At 40.9% G+C, this 18,417-nt stretch overlaps 1 protein-coding gene across 16 annotated transcripts in view; it reads right to left on the reverse strand.

The window, feature by feature from the left end:
• Nucleotides 1-18,005, reverse strand: part of ERC1 (ELKS/RAB6-interacting/CAST family member 1) — a 526,143-nt gene extending 508,138 nt beyond the window's left edge. For 7 of the 16 annotated variants that reach the window (XR_011497049.1, XR_011497048.1, XM_070494777.1 and 4 more), the window contains exon 1: nt 17,690-17,983. The gene's annotated coding sequence lies outside the window, so the exon portion shown is untranslated. Of the gene's footprint in view, nt 1-6,595; nt 6,710-17,462; nt 17,602-17,689 lie in introns of those variants that run through there. The other 9 variants (XM_070494775.1, XM_070494774.1, XM_070494773.1 and 6 more) reach the window with 6 other exon arrangements.
• Nucleotides 18,006-18,417: the final 412 nt, after the last annotated feature.

Consider the following 18,417-nt stretch of genomic DNA (forward strand, 5'->3'; position numbering starts at 1 on the left):
ATTAAATTGATGGTACACTCCACAATAAAGAAATGGCAACTCAGAAATAAGGAAACATGTATTATACATGTTAAATATTCGCCATGAATACTTCCTTTAATCCTTCCAGCAAACTTTTCAAGGAGAAAGATTTTATTATCCCATTTCTAGATGAGCAAACCAGAGCTTAGAAAGGCTCCATAGCTGACCAAGATCATACATGTGACTCTAAAGTCAGACTCTTAACCACAATACGCTGCATCCTCATCAAAAATTTTACTCTCACCATTTTTATATATGTATATTTTATGAAACACAGAGAAGTTAATATTGGTTTGTCCAAAATCACATCCACATTCCTCACAGTCCTTGCTATCTAGCTGTCTGTTTCTACACCTCTCTGCTGAGCTCCAGACATGAATTTCCAACCATCAAGAGAACGCACTTCGTTATTCCAGAGCTGCACTGTCCAACATGGCAGCCACTAGCCACATGTACCTGTTGAGACCTGAATTGAGGCCTGAGACTTGAGTAATTGAATTTTTAATTTTATTTCATTGCAATTAAAAGTTAAATTTAAAAGTGATACTCAATTCAGTTACTGGAAAACTTTTAAGCATGTTTGGAACAAGTGGGGTACGTGAATCCACTTTTTCAACTGTAAATTTTATGAAATCTAAATACAGATCAAGTATTTCTGGTCAAAATTTGGCATGTGAATTAAGATATGCTGTAAAAGAAAAGTATACAATTTAAAAGACTTAGTATGAAAAAACGTAAAATTGCTCATTAGTAATTTTCTAAATATGTTTCAACATGTTGAGATAATATTTGGGATGCACTGGGTTAAATATAACTTATTACAAAAACTACAAAATCTAATAGTTTCTTTTTACTCTATAATGTGGCTATTAAAATTTAACTGCCAATTAATTTAATTCAGTTGGTCTAGTGCTTAAGATTCCACGCTCCACCTGCCACAGCCTGGATTCATTTCCCAGTCAGGGAACCACACCACCCAAATTGTTGGATTTTCATACAGTGGTGTGTTGCTGTGATGCTAAAAGCTGTGCCACCGGGATTTCAAATACCAGCAGGGTCACCCATGCTAAGACAGACTAGGAAGAAGGTCCTGGCCACCTACTTCTGAAAAAACTGGCGATGAAAACCCTATGGATAGCAGCAGAGCATTGTCTGATGTGGCGACGAAAGGTGAGAGGAGGGCTCAAAAAGATCAGGCAGGGTTCCGCTCTGCTGCACACAGGGTCACTAGGAGTCAGAATCAACTAGATGGCACTAACAACAAAAAAATTTAAATTACTGTGGTTCACATTATATTGCTGGTGAACAGTACTTTCTAGAGGTTCCTGTTGCCCCCACCACAGCCATTAATAGGTCAATGAATGACATCACTATCCCTCTAGCTCAGTGCTGTCCAACAGAACTTTCTCTGATCATGGAAGTGTTCTATACTGTCACCTGGATGGTGGTGGTGGTGGCAGTGATGATCATGTCTGACTCATAGAACCTCTTAGGATACTGTGAAGTCAGAGTTCTCAGGACACTGAAGAATAACCTGTTATTTTGACTTTCCTCTGGAGGAAAAGGTAGTAGGTACCAAAAACTGCAGACGAGTGCTGTGCAACAGAACGTTCTGCGACAAAGGAAATGTTCTATATCTGCACTGCCCAATACAGAGGCCACTAGCCCCCACTACTGAGCACATGAAGAATGGCTAGTGCAACTAAAAACTGAATTTTAAATCTTATTTCATTTAAATTAGTTTAAATTTAAATAGCCATATATGGCTAGTGGCTACTATATTGGACAGCACTGCTTCTGGCCTACTTGATCCACATGAAAGTCTGGGAGTCACCTTAGTCTCCTGTCAACTGTCCTTTCCCCTACAAAAGTAAACACACACACACACACACACACACACACACACAGATACTGAACAGCCCAGTCCTATGCTCTTCAAAATCTTCAGTTCTGTGCACTTCCCTATCCTCACTGTCACTCCTTTAGCTTTCAGGCTTTCACAAGATGAAGGCCAGTCTCCTTGTTGGTCTCCTCACTTAGCCTCCTCCTATCCACTCTTTGTAAAATGTAAATACAAACTTATTTCCTTTACTCAAAAGTCTTGCCACATCGCCCCAAGGTAAAATTCCAGATTCTAATATAATTTACAAAGCCCTTCATGATCTAAACCCAATCTCCAACCTCATCTTTCACCACTCCCTTCCACCTTCTAGTTCTTGCCCCTGTCATTAACACTCCCACGCTCTATGAAAATTGCCTGTTTACTTGTCTTCCTTCCCAGTCACTAGCATCCTGAGGGCAGAGACAGTGTCTCAAACGTTATATTGCTAAGATGGAGCACAAGAGAGTCACAGTACATGAAGGAAGTATACTAGATTTTCCATAAATACTTTTGAATGAAGGAAGAAAGGGGAAAAAAGAAAAAAGGAAATAGATGTGTACTCTTGGACAATTATGAAAATAAAAATTTTGTAAAGCAGATATTTTGCTATTCTATTTAAAAGAATTGTAATTTGGGGCTGGTGCCATAGGCAAATGGTTAAGTTCGCATGCTGTGCTTTGGCGGCCTGGGGTTTCACTGGTTCAGATACCAGGCATGGATATGGCACCGCTCATCAGGCCATGCTGAGGCAGCATCCCACATAGCACAACCACAGGAACTTACAACTAGAATATACAACTACATACCAGGGGGCTTTGGCAAGAAGAAGGAAAAAAAAAAAAGACTGGCAACAGATGTTAGCTCAGGAGCCAATCTTGGGGGAAAAAAAGAATTGTAAGATGAATTTGTTAAGAATCAACTCCTAATTCTGAACTTTTCAAGGAAATCCTAATTCATGCTTTAAAAAAATTTTTTTAAATACACCTACAGGGGCCGGCCCCATGGTGTAGCAGTTACAGTCAGTGTGCTCCACTTCAGCAGGCCAGGTTCTTGGGTTCGGATCCCAGGCGCAGACCTACAATACTCGTTAGCCATGCTATGGTGGCAACCCACATTTAAAATACAGGAAGACTGGCACAGATGTTAGCTCAGGGCAAATCTTCCTTAGCAAAAAAAAAAAAAAAAAGTACATACTTGCTATATAGAAATATATATTTACACATTATTACACATTACCTGCATTTGTGAATTTAAACCTAAAGAATTTATATCCATTTTCAATTAACTCTTTTTTTTTTCTTTTTGGTGAGGAAGATTAGCCCTGAGCTAACATCCGCCACCAATTCTTCTCTTTTTGCTGAGGAAAACTGGCCCTGAGCTAACATCTGTTCCCATCTTCCTCTATTTTATATGTAGGACATCTCCCACAGCATGGCTTGATGAGCGGTGCACAGGTCTGCACTTGGGATCCAAACCAGTGAACCCCAGGCCACAGAGCATGCAAACTTAAACACTACACCATCGGGCCAACCCCAACAATTAACTTATTTTTAATAACAACCAGGGAAACAGATAAAACTGCTACTCTATTAAAATTAAGAAATATCAAGCCCTAAGCATAAGAATAAATAATCAAATTATTTCAGAATGGATTCAGAAACTTAACAATACTATAAAATTCACTACCAGCAAACCACTAGAAAAGCCACCAGAAAAATCAAGTGAAATGGCCAATAACTCTACTTTCAATAACTCTTTCTACTTATGCAGAGGAGAAAAACATCAAGCAAAGGTTCAGCCTAAATTTAGTATAGCAGTTTAGAAAAGGGATGCAAACTATTTGAAATATTCAAAATTACCAGCTACTGATGAAAGTGAATGAACATTCCCATGAAGGCGGAAGTCACCTGTGTGGCATCTCAAGGGATGTATGCTAAATGATCAGAAGGGATGTACTCAAAAAGATGTAAGACATAGGGGGCTGGCCTGTGTCTGAGTGGTTAAGTTAGCACGCTCCGCTGCAGGCGGCCCAGTGTTTCGTTGGTTCGAATCCTGGGCGCGGACATGGCACTGCTCATCAAGCCACGCTGAGGCAGCATCCCACATACCACAACTAGAAGAATCCACAACGAAGAATATACAACTATGTACCGGGGGGCTTTGGGGAGAAAAAGGAAATAATAAAATCTTAAAAAAAAAAAAAAAAAGATGTAAGACATAGCTACTTCTTGTTTCAGAAGAAATCCTGTGAGTCTCTTAGATCTTTAATAACTTCATATTGATTAATCTTAAATTCAAATTAGTCTTCTTCTTTGGAAGGGTCAGCAACAGTAAATTCTGTATGTACAAGGAGAAAAGTATATATATATATATACACGGTGAAAAAAAGGCAGGCAGCCAGAGAGAAGAAAGTCTCTATCAATTTTTTTCAAATAAGTGAAAGCTTTTAAAAGAAAAAAAATGCTAAGAACTTCTTTAACCAGTAGAAATGATTTTAAAAATCCATGTAGTTAGCCACATTAACAGGTCAAAAGAAAAAAAATTATTTTCTCAACGGACATGAAAATGCATCAGGTATAGTTTAACATTTATTACTGATTAAAAATCTTAACAAATTAGGAATAAAAGGAAACTTTGTTAATCTAATGAAGGATATGTGCAAAAGCAAATAACAAGGATCTGTAGGGGAACAGCTCTGCTGTTCCACCCGTAGTGACCTGCAGTTATCTGACTCTTGGTAGAATGCCTTGTGATCCCCCTAGAACAGGACAGGATGCGAGGCCTACAGGATCCGCCAGCAGGCCATTTCCCACCACTTCCCTCTCTCCCCTAGAGGGTGTCATGAATACATCGCTGTCTGGACTCTAAGGAAGCATCAGATTCAGCCCTGCTCATCTCAGAACAGAGGTGTAGAATACAAAACCCCTTAGGAGCAAATCAGAACGGGCTCCTCATCAAAAGGGCATCTCACAGCTCACACTGTAGTTGTCGGCAATGTTTTTGTTTTGGCGTCATCCTTTTGAGTTACGGGTCACAGGGAGCTGCCACCTTTGGCTTATTTATGTTTCCATTGCCCATCTAAGTGATAAACTGCCTAAGTCTAAAGGGCCCACTGTATCTATACCAGTCAAATTAGTCAGGCCTTGGCCTTTGCCTTGCCTTGTCTTGTGTGTGTGTGTGCTTAGCAATATCATACTTAATAGTGAAAAGTGCAACAATTTCTCTTTGAGATGGGAAAATAACAAGGACGTCTCCTATCACCACTCTGTTCAACCACATGCCAGAGATCCTAGCCAAAAGGCAAGAAAAAGGTGTAAGAATTGCAAGGAAAGACACAAAACAGTAATTACGCACAAATAACATGATTATATAAGTAGGAATCCAAGAGAATCTACAGATAAATCATTAGAATTCATAAGGTTCTGGAAAAACACAAAGTCAATATTCAAATTCAATTTTATTCCATATACCAACAACAGAAAATAAAATTTATTTTAAAATCCCATTTATAATACCATCAAATACCTAGGACTAAATCTACAAAAGATGTGTAAGAATACTGCACAGAAAACTACAAATCATTACTGAGAGATCTGAAAAACATAAATAAATGGAAATACTATATTCAATGACTGAAAGACTCCATATTATAAAGAAGTAATTTTACCCAATTAATCTACAAACACAACATAATTTCAATCAGGATCCTGACATAATTTCTTTTTAACTTGACAAACTGATTCTAAAATTTATATGGAAATACAACAGACCAGGAATAACCAAAACATTCTTCTCTTAAAACAGCTTTATTGTCATAATTTACATACCATAAAACTCATCCATTTTAAATGTATAGTTGGATGAGTTTTACTAAATTTACATAGTTGTGCCACCATCACCACAACCCAGTTTCAGATCACTTCCATCACCTCAGTAAGTTCCCTTATGCCCATCTGCAGTTAATCCTCACTCTCACCCTAGCGCCAGAACTACTGATTTGCCTTTTCTAGAAATTCCATGTAAATAAAATTATAAACTGGCAGGGGCCAGCCCCATGGCCTAGTGGTTAAGTTGGCACACTCCACTTCAGCGGCCCAGGGTTTCGCAGGTTTGGATCCTGGGCGCGGACATGGCACCGCTCATCAGGCCATGCTGAGGTGGCATCCCACATGCCACAACTAAAAGGACCCACAACTAGAATACACAACTATGTTCTGGGGGGCTTTGGGGAGAAGAAGGAAAGATAAAAAATAAAAACAAAAAAAAAACTACTTTTGTAAAAAAAATAAATAAATAAACTGGCAGTTTTTTCACTTACCAAAACATTTTTTTTTAAAAGATTGGCCCTGAGCTAACATCTGTTGCCAATCTTTTTTTAAAAATCTTCTTCTCCACAAAGCCCCCCAGTCCATAGTTGTATATTCTAGTTGTATGTCCTTCTGGTTCTGCTATGTGGGACGCCGCCTCAGCATGGCTTGATGAGCAGTGCTAGGTCAGTGCCCAGGATCCGAATCAGCTTGAAACCCTGGGCTGCTGAAGTGGAGCACGTGAACTTAACCACTCAGTGACAGGGCCAGCCCCAGCAAAACATTTCTGAGGTTCATTTACATTGTTAAACTTATCAGTAGTTCCTTTTTATTGTTCAGTAGCATTCCATTATATGAATATACTATATTTTGTTTATAAACTCACCAGCTATGGACATTCAGAATGGTTCCAGTTTTTGCTATTATGAATAATGCTGCTATGAACATCTGCATACAAGTCTTGTGTGAACATATGTTTTCTCTTCTCTTGGGTATACATCTAAAAGTCAAATAGTTGAGGACATACAGTAAATATATATTTAACTTAAGAAACTACCAAACTGTTTTCCAAAATGGCTGTAACATTTAACATTCCCACTAACAATGTACTAGAGTCCCAGTTTCTCCACATCCTTGCAAACATTTGGTAATTCAAGCTTTCGATTTTAGCCATTCTAGTGGGTGTGTACTGATATCACACTGTGGTTTTAATTTGCATTTCCCTATTGATTGATGATGGTGAGTATCTTTTTCAAGTGCTTATTACCGTAAGTACATCTTTGGTGAAGGGTCTATTCAAATCTTTTGCCCATTTTGGGGGAAGCTGTTTGTCTTACTATTTAGTTGTAAGAGTTCTTTAGATATTCTGGATGCAAGTCCTTTATCAGATATATCATTTGCAAATATTTTCTCCCATTCTGTGGTTTGTCTCTTTTTTTCTTAATGGATTCTTTTAAAAAGCAAAACTTTTGGGGCCAGCCCTTTGGCCGAGTGGTTAAGTTCTCACGCTCTGCTTCAGCGGCCCAGGGTTTCACCAGTTCGAGTCCTGGGTGCGGACACAGCACCACTCGTCAGGCCACGATGGGGCGGCATCCCACATGCCACAACTAGAAGGACCTACAACTAAAAATACACAACTATGTACTGGGGGGCATTGGGAGAAAAAGGAAAAATAAAATCTTTTAAAAAAAATTTTTTTAAAAAGCAAAACTTTTTAATTTTGATAAAGGCCAACTTACCAATATTTTTCTTTTATGAGTCATACTTTCAGTGCCATATTAAGAAATCCTTTCCTAACCCAAGGTCTCAAAGATTTTTTCCTATGAGGTAAGGTTTGAAGTTCATTTTTTTGGCATATTGACATCCAATTATTGAAGTACCTTTTGCTGAAAAGACTATCTTTCCCTCCATTGAATTACCATGGCACCTTTGTTGAAAATCAATTAACCATAAATGTGTGGGTTTATTTCTGGACTCTCTATTCTGTTCCACTGATGCATACATCCACCCCTATGCTGATACCACACTGTCTCGATTACTGATCATGAGTCATTGACAGACATTGAATGTCAAAGAAGACATTCTTGCAAAACAAGGAGGGAAGCACGCACTCTATGAGGCATTAAGCTTACTATAAAGCTCCAGTAACTAAGACTGTCTGGCATTGGACCAAGATAGAGAAACCAGAGGAACAGCATAGAGTGCCTTAATTTATTACAAAGCAGTTGAAAAAAAGGAAGGAACTGTCAATAAATGGTGCTGAGAAATCAGCTAACAACATGGGGAAAAAATAAACCTCAATTTCTACCTCACAGCATACACAAAAATCAATTACAGGCAGATCACAGTGCTATATGAGAAAACTATAGCAACAAAACTTCCATAAAATCATAAAAGAAAATAATTTCATGTCCTCAGAGAGGGAAAGCCTTTTTTTTTTTTTTTTTACTGAGGAAGATTTGCCCTGAGCTAACATCCACTGCCAATCTTCCTCTTTTCATATGTGAGCTGCCACCACAGCATGGTCACAGATGAGTGGGGTAGGTCCACACCCAGGAACCAACCTGGGCCGCCAAAGCAGAGCATGCTGAACTTAACCACTGGGCCCCCGGAGCTGGCCAGGGAAAAACTTCTTAAACAGGCCATAAAAAGCACTAACCATAAAGGAAAACATTAATTGGACTACACTAAAATTAAGAATACTGTTCTTCAAAAGACACCATTAAGAGAGCAAAACGGCAAGCCACAGATTAATGTTTGCAACATAAATAACCAACAAAGGGCTCATATCCAAAATATTTAACTCCTATAAGTTAATTAGAATAAGAAAGACAAACAGAAAATTGAGCAAGATATTTGAATAATCACTTCACAAAAGGTTTTCCAAATGACCAAGAGATACAAAGGTGTTGAACTTCACTAGTAATCAGTCAATGCAAATTAAAACCAGGAGATACTACTATCAATAGTATAAAGTATACCTGAAGTATAAATAATTTCATTGGAATGGCTGAAATAATGACACTGACAACACCAAGTATTGGCAAGGATATATAATACAAGGAACTCTCAAACACGCTTTGGGGGATTTCAGTTCATACAGTCACCTAAGAATATCGTTTGGCAATTATCAACTGTATGATGCCGCACTTCCACTGCTGGCAACATAGGCATCAAAAATCTATGCACCAAAAGACTTGCACAAGAATGGTCATAGCAGCATAATTCATAATGCCCCCAAAGTGGAAACAATCTACATATCTATCATTAAATTATGGATAAATTGTGGTGTATTTATATAACGGAACACTACTTAGCAATGAAAATGAACAAACTACAGCTACACACAACAAATCTTAAATCTCACAAACAAAATGCTCAGTCAAAGCAGCAAGACATTAAAAGATCTCTACAATATGATTTCATGTACATAACGCTGGAAAACAGGCAAAACTACACTATAGGTTTATATACAAAGAAAAGCAAGAAAATGATTCTCATAAAAGGACACTAGTTACCCTTCTGGGGGAAGGAGTGAGTTGTGACTGGGAAGGGGCAAAGAAAGTTTCTCGACTGCTGGCAAGGTCCTAGTGTTTGGGATAGATGATCGTTATACAAGTGTAAGTTGCTAAGCTATACATTTGTTTTATATACTTTTCTATATGAGTGTTATTCAAGAACAGCTTCAAAGAGGAATTAATTCCTTCAATCAATAAGTTATATAAAATGCTTAAGTCCAAACTTTTATTTCCGGAAATATTTTCACAATTTCAATGATGTTTAACTGAAGTTCAGACAGGTTTTTTCCATTAGTTATCTAATTTCCATACAAGGGCTTTCAAACAAAAAAGAAAAACAAAAAAATAAGGAAAAAATTTAAAATATATATATGTATACACATAAAGGGGCTCTCAGGTCAAAAGCACTGTCTATTCACAGGGCACACCACAATGAAGCAAGTTAAAGGGAACACAAGGTTTAGTTTCATTCTTGATGAACCACTAAAAATAAGAGTCATAAAGACTTTGGGTGATGGCATGTTAATGACGGTTCATCATTTATAATAAATGTTCCATTCTAGTGTGGGATGTTGATAATGGGAGAGGCTATGCACGTGTTGGGGCAGGGGGTCTATCAGAAATCTCTGCACCTTCCACTCAATTTTGCTGTGAACCTAAAACTGCTCTAAAAAATAAAGACTTTTTTTTGAATGCCTTCAAGAGTTGCTACAATTCTAAAGCACACCTCTGACAATGTGTCTCCTAAATTACAAACCTTCAATAGCTACCAATACAGTATCTCAAGATTGGAAGGAACCTTCAACTCACCTAGCAAACATTCATTCAATGCTTGGAACGTGACAGGGGATGCACTACCTCATAAAAACATTCACACCATCACTGGACAACAATGACTTTTACAAAATCAACAGGGAACAGTAAAATGGAAGGTGGAGCAGCAGGAGAATTCAAGAATTCACATATTTCTGGCTTGAAGAACTGGTAGTGTCATTTAATGAATTAAGGAACACCAGAGAAGAGCAGGAATCACACATTTAGTTTGGATGTGTTGAGTTTAAGAGGCATCCAAATGAAAATACTGAGTAACAATGGTCCTAAGGGGAGAGGTAAAGGTTGAAGACAGAAAAATGAATGCTCCGCATACAGATGGAAAATCAAATAGGAGATGAGTTCACCCACAGAAATTCAAACATTTAATGAATGGGTATAGAAAGATCAACAAAGGTGACTGAGAAAGAGAGACCAGAGAACAAGGAAGAAAAACAGGAGGATGATCTGAAGACCCCAAAAGAAGTGAGTTTTACAGGAGGTAGAGAAATCAGCTGTGTCAAATGCTGCTGTGGTAGGCAATGTTGCAAACAGCTCTGAACGATCTCTGCCTCCTAGCAGAATTCACGTTCTTGTGGAAGTCCTCCTTGTGTGTGTTGGACCTAGTGACTCCCTTCTAATGAACAGAATACAGCAAAAGTGACAGAATGTCATTTCTGAGACTAGGTTACAAATAGACTCTGGCTAATATCTCCCTTCCTCCTCCACAGAGCTCTCAATCAAGAAGCAAGGTGCCAGACTGCGAGTAGTCCTACCTTTGCTGTTAGTGCCCGGGGAACCGATTCCAACTCCCAGCGACCCCGTGTGCAGCAGAGGGGAACCCTGCCCAGCCTTTTTGAGCCATCCTCTCACCTTCTGACACTATAGCAGACAATGCTCTGCTACAATTCACTGGGTTTTCATGGCAAAGTTTTTTGGAAGTGGGTGGCCAGGTCCCTCTTCCTAGTCTGTCTTATTCTGGAAGCTCCAGTGAAACCTGCCCACCATGGGTGAGCCTGCTGGTATTTGAAATCCTGGTGGCAGAGCTCTCAGCATCACCGCAGCACACAGCTGCCACAGTATGACACAGACGGGTGGTGTGGTTCCCTGATCAGGAAACAAACCCAGGCCTCGGTGGTGAGAGCATGGAATCTTAACCACTAGCAGAAACCCAAATGGCAAAGAGACTGATTTCTCCAGCAACAACCAACAAGGACCTCAGGCCTGCAACAGCCACATGAGTGAGCTTGGAAGCAGACCCTCCCCTAGTCAAGCTGAGATGACTGCAGTCCTAGTCAACATTTGATTGCAGCCTTATGAGTGACCCTGAATCAGACACGCCAGACTCAGAAGTGTCTGTCTTGCAGAAACCGTGAAACAATAAATGTTTGTCGTTTTACGTTTGGGAGTAATTTGTTGCATATCAATAGACATCTAGTAAAGCCGCTAAGAGGTTAAAAAAGAGGACAGAAAACTAACCATTGGCTTTAAATACATTACTAACCCCAGCAAAACAGTTTCAGTGAAACTGTGGAAACAGAAACAAGACAGAAATAGGTTGAAAAGAATATTACAAGTGAAGAAATGGAGATGTATAGGAAATGTAGACAAACTCTTTCAAAAAAGTTTGGCTATAAAGCAGAGTGCAAGACTTAGAGAAAGTATGAAGTCGGAAAAGAGTTTTTTGTTAAGATAAGAAAGACTTTTTTTTTAAAGTTTAAGTGACGATAATAAGAAGCCTATAGGATGGAAAAACACACTTTCAAGGATTTCAAGGAACTTCACTGCGTTATCAAGAAACTCCTCTAAAAGTTCTTACTACCTCTCTGCCTTGGCTGAAAACTGGCATTCCCAGGACACCTCTTCCCACACAGCCCTTTAAAGGGCAAGCTATTAAGTCTCCCACACTCCACACCCAATGGAGTGAGGTGACATGAGGCTGGTAGCCTTCTTTCTTCCAATGCCACCTTCAGAACATTACTCCCGAACCCTCATGGAAAATCCCCGTTACTCTGATTCTCGTGCTCTTCAACAACACGGTCTTCCACCTCTGCCTCGTCACCATCAGCTAATGACCACCTGGGCATCTTCCACACTCAGTGAGGCTACACTGGCAACTAGTTCACATTGCCACTATCTTCTATGCCACTCCTCCTAGGTCATTTCAATACACACATGGATGAGTCATCTAACACCAGTTCCTCACACCCATCATCCTCAGTAAGCAACTCTCTATTCTCTGCATATAGCCATTCACAACCTGTTGTGAATTCACTTAATCGTATTATTATCCAATCATTCATCAAATATTTATTAGGTATCTCTTATCCGCTCAGTAGAGAACACGTGACAGATAGTCCCTGTTCTCCTAAAACCTAGGACATGTTTTTTCATATTTTCCACGAAGACAGCATAAAAAGATTTGGCTGAAGTCTAGAACGACTACATTTCCTTTATTCATCAGCCTAGGAATCACATCAATTCTAGGAAACTAGAATTACTCTCTGATGTGACCTAGTGAATCGATGCTGTATCCTAATGATCATATTTTCCTTGACAAGGCTTCTAAAACTACCTCAAATCTATTTTAAAATATTGCCAGAGTTTCATACTAGATTCATCAATCTGTAAATGCATAATTGTGCTGTCCAATACAGTAGCCACTAATCACAGTGGGTATTTAAATTAATTTTAATAAAATTAACAATCCAGTTTCTCAGTCACACCAGCCGCATTTCAAGTGTTCACCAGGCACACACGACTAGTGGCTACTGTACTGGATGGCGAAGATACAGAACATTTCTGCCATCACAGAAAGTTCCACTGGACAGTGCTGGTCTAAGGTTTTTGGTATTCTCTTCCTTCCTCCCAGAAAAAAATTAAAATGATAGACGTCATCTCCCAGTCTCCTGAGAACTCTCTGGGGCATCACAATATCCCAAGGAATTCCGTACATCAGGCATCATCATCACCAACATCATAGTCACCATCACTACTCTACTGTCATCATCAGGGCAGTTGATTTTTATTGAGTACTTAATATATTCTAAGGACTTTATTAAAAGCTTTATGAGTATTATCTCATTTATTCCTCACAACAATCACACGAGGTAGGACTATTATTCCCATTTTATGGATAAAAAAATTAACTGAGTTTTAGACAATAAAATAACTCACCCAAAGTTATACAGCTAGGAAGTGACAGCAATGCGCAGAAAGTTCAAGCAAATTAATAATGTAATTATTTTGCCTTTTTAAGACAACACACTTTTTAACAAAAAGGAATGAGATCAACACCTCACACCAGCACTCAACACTCCAGCCAGACTGAACTATTTTCAGATCACTCAATTTGCCCTACAGCTTTCTTGCCTTTGGGTTCTGTACATGCTGTTCCCTCTGCTTCCATCCTTTTCATTTGGCCAAATCCTACTTATCCTTAAGACCTCAGATCCTCCCACAATCCAGTTTAGGGATGTATCCTGAGCTGATGCAGAAACCCGTATGTTACCTATTAAAGCACTTACCACAGCAGACACAGGCTCCTGTTCACTTTTCCTCTTCTCCCATTAGAATGAAACTCCTTAAGAATTAAGAGACCCTGTCCCTTATTTATCATGGACTCCATCTGGCCTAGCCCAAAACTTGGAACACAAAAGGTACTCAATAAGTACTTGATAAATGAAGGAATACTGAAAATAAGATGCTTAGATAATTAAATCATTTCACAAGTATTCACTAAACCAAATAAAATGCTATCTAATTTGACTTTTACACAAACTTATGCTTCTATTCAATCAGAGAATATTAATAGTACACACTAAATGGCTTCATTACCATTTAGTTGCTAATAAAAGTATTTCACGAACATTTTTCCCACACAATATGCAAAACAAAACTTAAGAACCAAAGATCAGGGGCCGGCCCGGTGGTGCAGTGGTTAAGTGCGCATGTTCCACTTCGGCGGCCCGGGGTTCGATGGTTCGGATCCTGGGTGCAGACATGGGACCGCTTGGCACGCCATGCTGTGGTAGGCGTCCCACATATAAAGTAGAGGAAGATGGGTATGGATGTTAGCTCAGGGCCAGTCTTCCTCAGCAAAAAGAGGAGGTTTGGCAGCAGTTAGCTCAGAGCTAATCTTCCCCCCCAAAAAAAAAAAGAACCAAAGATCAGGGAGTAACTGCTAATGGGTTTGGCGTTTTGATGAAAATTTTCTAAAACTGATTGTGGTGATGGTTGCACCAAAAAGACTGAATTGTACACTTGAAATGGGTAACTCTTAGGACGTGTGAATTCTCTCTCAATCACGCTGTTACAAAACAAGAAAGATCTGCAGGAACCTAGACTTAAATTATGAAAACAATTATTAAGCAGGCAAAAAAATACCTATAAGATAAAATACTTGTTATATTTATACAGTTTTAAAATAGCTAAATGCCATATTATTGCACAAAATCTCAATCGTTAAGAAAAACAAGAAAGTGGAAACAGTGTCTTCAGGAATAACCGGATGGGACAGGAGAGACTGACTTTTCCCTGGGTATTCTTTTACACCTTCTGATTCGGTATATGTATTACCTATTTTTACAAAATAAGTATACATAAGGTTAATAACAACAAAGTCATCTCTCTCTTCAGTACTAGTATGCACTCCCAGGCTGCCTATTTTGTTCTGAAAAGAATAAAGAATGAAATATATTTTAAAAAATCATTCCAGGGAAGTAAAAAACAAAGATTCTTACATTTGTCTCATCTCGCACTGAAAAGCATTTAGTCATTTCTCTGTTACTAGACAGGATAATCAAGCAGAATTCTCTCTTACCCAACACTCTGACACATCTTTAAACAATGACACAGCTGATCGTTCCCTCCTCCTTGAAACTTCCTTTCCTTACTTCTAGTACAGCACACTCCCCTGGTTTTCCTCCGAACTCAAAGACCCCTCATCAGTCTCCTTTGCTGGCTTCCTCTTCACCTCCCAGAAGGTATGTAGAAGGTAAGTTCCATGAAGGTGGGGATTTTTTTCAACTTTGCTCACTACTGCATCCCCAATATCTAAAAAAGTACTGAGAACCATAATAAATTACTGTTGAATGAATAAATGAATGAATCAGTGCCCCAAGGCTCAGATGTCGAAGAGCCATAGAAATACATCATATTCCACATAACCTTTATGCTAAGTTTACTTTATTACATTATATTTCTCTGAAAATTGATAATCAATGTACTATCATTATTTGATTAACCAAAATACTTCATTCCCGGGTCTTTCTCCAACAATGTTTTTGATACGGTATGTGTAAAATGCACATTTAACAGCTCTCAGAGAACCTTGCTTAAGAACCTTCACTTCTGTTTTCAGTATTTTTTTTCCTGAGGAAGATTCGCCCTAACATCTGTGCTAATCTTCCTCTATTTTGTGTGGATGTAGGTCCATGCCCGAAAACCCAACCCAGGCCACCAAAGTGGAATGCCCCAAACTTAACCACTAGGCCACAGTGCCAGCTCGTTTTCAGTATTAATGTCGAATTAATACAGTGACATACTTATCAGAATTTAGTAATGAAAAAAAAAGGAACACCTCAGTAAACTCAACAAGGCTATCAGAGTAACAACTAAAAAGTGACATTTCTTGAAAAATAAAATGCAGGGGGTTTTTTTCAGGCATAAGAAATTCTAAAGAGAAATAGATCACTTCTACCTTACACTTTCCCCCAAATCATATGATTTCATTCCTACAAGGAGAAGGATCACATCCCACAGTCAGCCATGCAAATACCATTTTAGCAATATACAGTTTCACCCAGTGTCTTAGTTCGCATCATCTCCCTGTGTACCCAATTGAATCAAAGTAAAATTTAAAAGCCAAAACTAGATATGTGAACTTTAATTTTTCCATCTAAGTAATCCAAAATCAAAACTTTTCATTGTACCAACGTATAATTTGTTGTCTGAATACAGTCAATTAAACCTTTTATTTATAATTACAAACTGTACCACACCCTTTCTCACTTAATAGCTACTATATCATCTGTTTCCTATAAGTCTTTTCAAGCAGCAGTATTTGCTAAAGATAACAGTCTGCATGTTAAAAAAGGCAATGATCTGCAACTACTGACACTCACATCTGTATTTCTCTCTTGGGTTACAGGAAAGCACTTCTCTGGCTTTGTTCCCAAATAAATTGAGTAAGCCTTGGGAAAGTCATTGCTTAAATTCCATTTCATGATGGTTTCTCTTCCTCCATAAATGAATTATTGAGAGTCATGCCTAGTTCTATCCATTACATAATACATGTCCATTACAGGACCTGTTTTCTGAGCAAGAAATAGCTTAAACAACACTAAGTGATAGGTAAGGTCAATGACTATTAGATAGTGTAATCTAATAGGGAGTAGGAATCCAGAAAAGAAGATTCAGATTTAACGCGCTGTGAAACACTGATGGGAAGAATATTGAACGCTGTTTCCTCTTAGTAACATCTCCCTATGAAGTGACAGACACAGGCCCCCCAAAATGTTATTAAAGAGCATTTTAAAGGCACTTGACTCCAAGAACACTTCTCAGAAATTGAGGGACCTATCAGGAAAAAAAAACACCATTCTACTTCGTTTTTAAAGTGTTTAATAAAGATATCTGGAATTGAGAAATAAAAATAATCTCAAATAAGTGTTGAAGACTTAAAATGTCTAATGTCAAGGCCTCGTGAAAAGCAAGCTGTAAAAGACAGCTGTGCTTTAAAACATTTAAGCATTTTTCATATAATTAGCTCCAAAAGAACTGTTCAAATTGTTCATTTATCCGCCCAAAGCAGTCAACCACAACCACCTGCAACTATTACTCAGAAATATGTCTTCCAAAGCAACCACCCGATTCTCAGGCCCTCTCCTAAGGGGCCAGGATAAAGCCTGTAAAAGAGGTGGTAAAAAGAGATCTTTCTAGGTACAGAAAAAAGACTGGAAGATAACACCTTTAAGGAACTAAGCGTAATGGGACCTAATCCTTAATGTTGCTGCCAGAATGAAGTTGTCAACCCAAGATCTCACTCTTCTTGAAGGGTGTAAAACTTCAAATCCATCCACGCTCCTAATTGACCCATCCGGAGCCAAAAGCAGAGAGATTCTCCTCACCACCCCAGACCCACCCCCACCCCCCGACAGGATGATAAGAAGAAAAATAACCAAAACCCTAAAGGAGAAACGTGAGATCTAGTGCAATAGCTTCTCCAACTGCCTCAAAGGTAACATCCACAGCTCATCTTCCTTTTGAAATACCACCCTTCATCCCCTATCTCACCATTTCACAGAAAGAAAAAAAAAAACCCTCATCTCTTTCAACACTTTACATCAGTCACCTAAACCCAGATCCACCCTGACCGCACCCCAAGCTCCTCATGGCTCCCCAATTCCTCCACCTCGCCCCTACCTCGCCCGCAACATCAGCCTCATAAACCGTCCACGCTCGTTTCTCCCGGCGCCCAGATGCCGCGTCTCCCACCTCCAACCTCCCGCCCGGGCTCCCCACAGCCCCCGCCTCAGCGCCCGCCCAGACCCGAGCCCGGCGGCGGAGCCCGCGGGTGGGCTGGGGCGGGGTCCGCCGCTCCCGGACTTCCCCATCCCCCCGGCCGGAGGGGGAGGGGTCCGAAGCCTCACCTACGGCTCCGCCCCTGCCCGGGGGCGCGCTGCCCTGCCCCGGCCAGGGCCGTGAGGGAGCAGCGGGCGGCGGAAAGGCAAAGCCTCCGCGCCAGCGACAGGCGGGAAGCTCTGGGTCCCGCCTGACTTCCGAGCCGCCGCCACCGCAGCCGCCTCACCCCCCTCGGGGCTGCTGCTGTTGCGGCTGCTACCGCCCGGGCGCCGCCGCCACCGCCGCCGCCACTACCGCCGCCGCCACAGCACAGCACGGCCTGGGCGCCCGCGACGTCACCGCGCCCCGCCCCTGCGCGAGACACCTAGCCCCGCCCCCGGGCCCGGCCGCCAGACGCCGCGAGCTCCGCCTCCTCCGGGCGGCCGCCTCGCCCCCCGCTCTCCCGGGAGCGCGGCTCTGCGCCCGCCGGCCTCCGCCGCCCCCCAGGGAACGCGGGGTGGGGTTGGGGAGCGGCGTGGCTCAGGGTCCCGGGGGCGGCCGCGCGCCGAAGCAGAGCAGCGGGCGCGGGGCAGACACACGCACACCGCCCCCACGCGCGGCCCCCGAGGCCACGGGCGGGCAGAGCTCGGCCGGCTCCGGGGGAGGCGGTAGGTGGGAGCCAGGCCAGGCGGCGCTTGTCTCCTCGTGCTTGCCGTAGGAAGTGGCCGGGCCGGCCGAAGAGCGGCGGCGTCGCCTCCCCAAACCTTGGGGCCGCCCCGCCCCTCCCTCCCGGGGCCGTTACACACACCCCGGGGGC

Source organism: Equus asinus, chromosome 22, assembly GCF_041296235.1.
Source record: "Equus asinus isolate D_3611 breed Donkey chromosome 22, EquAss-T2T_v2, whole genome shotgun sequence".
NCBI lineage: Eukaryota > Metazoa > Chordata > Mammalia > Perissodactyla > Equidae > Equus > Equus asinus.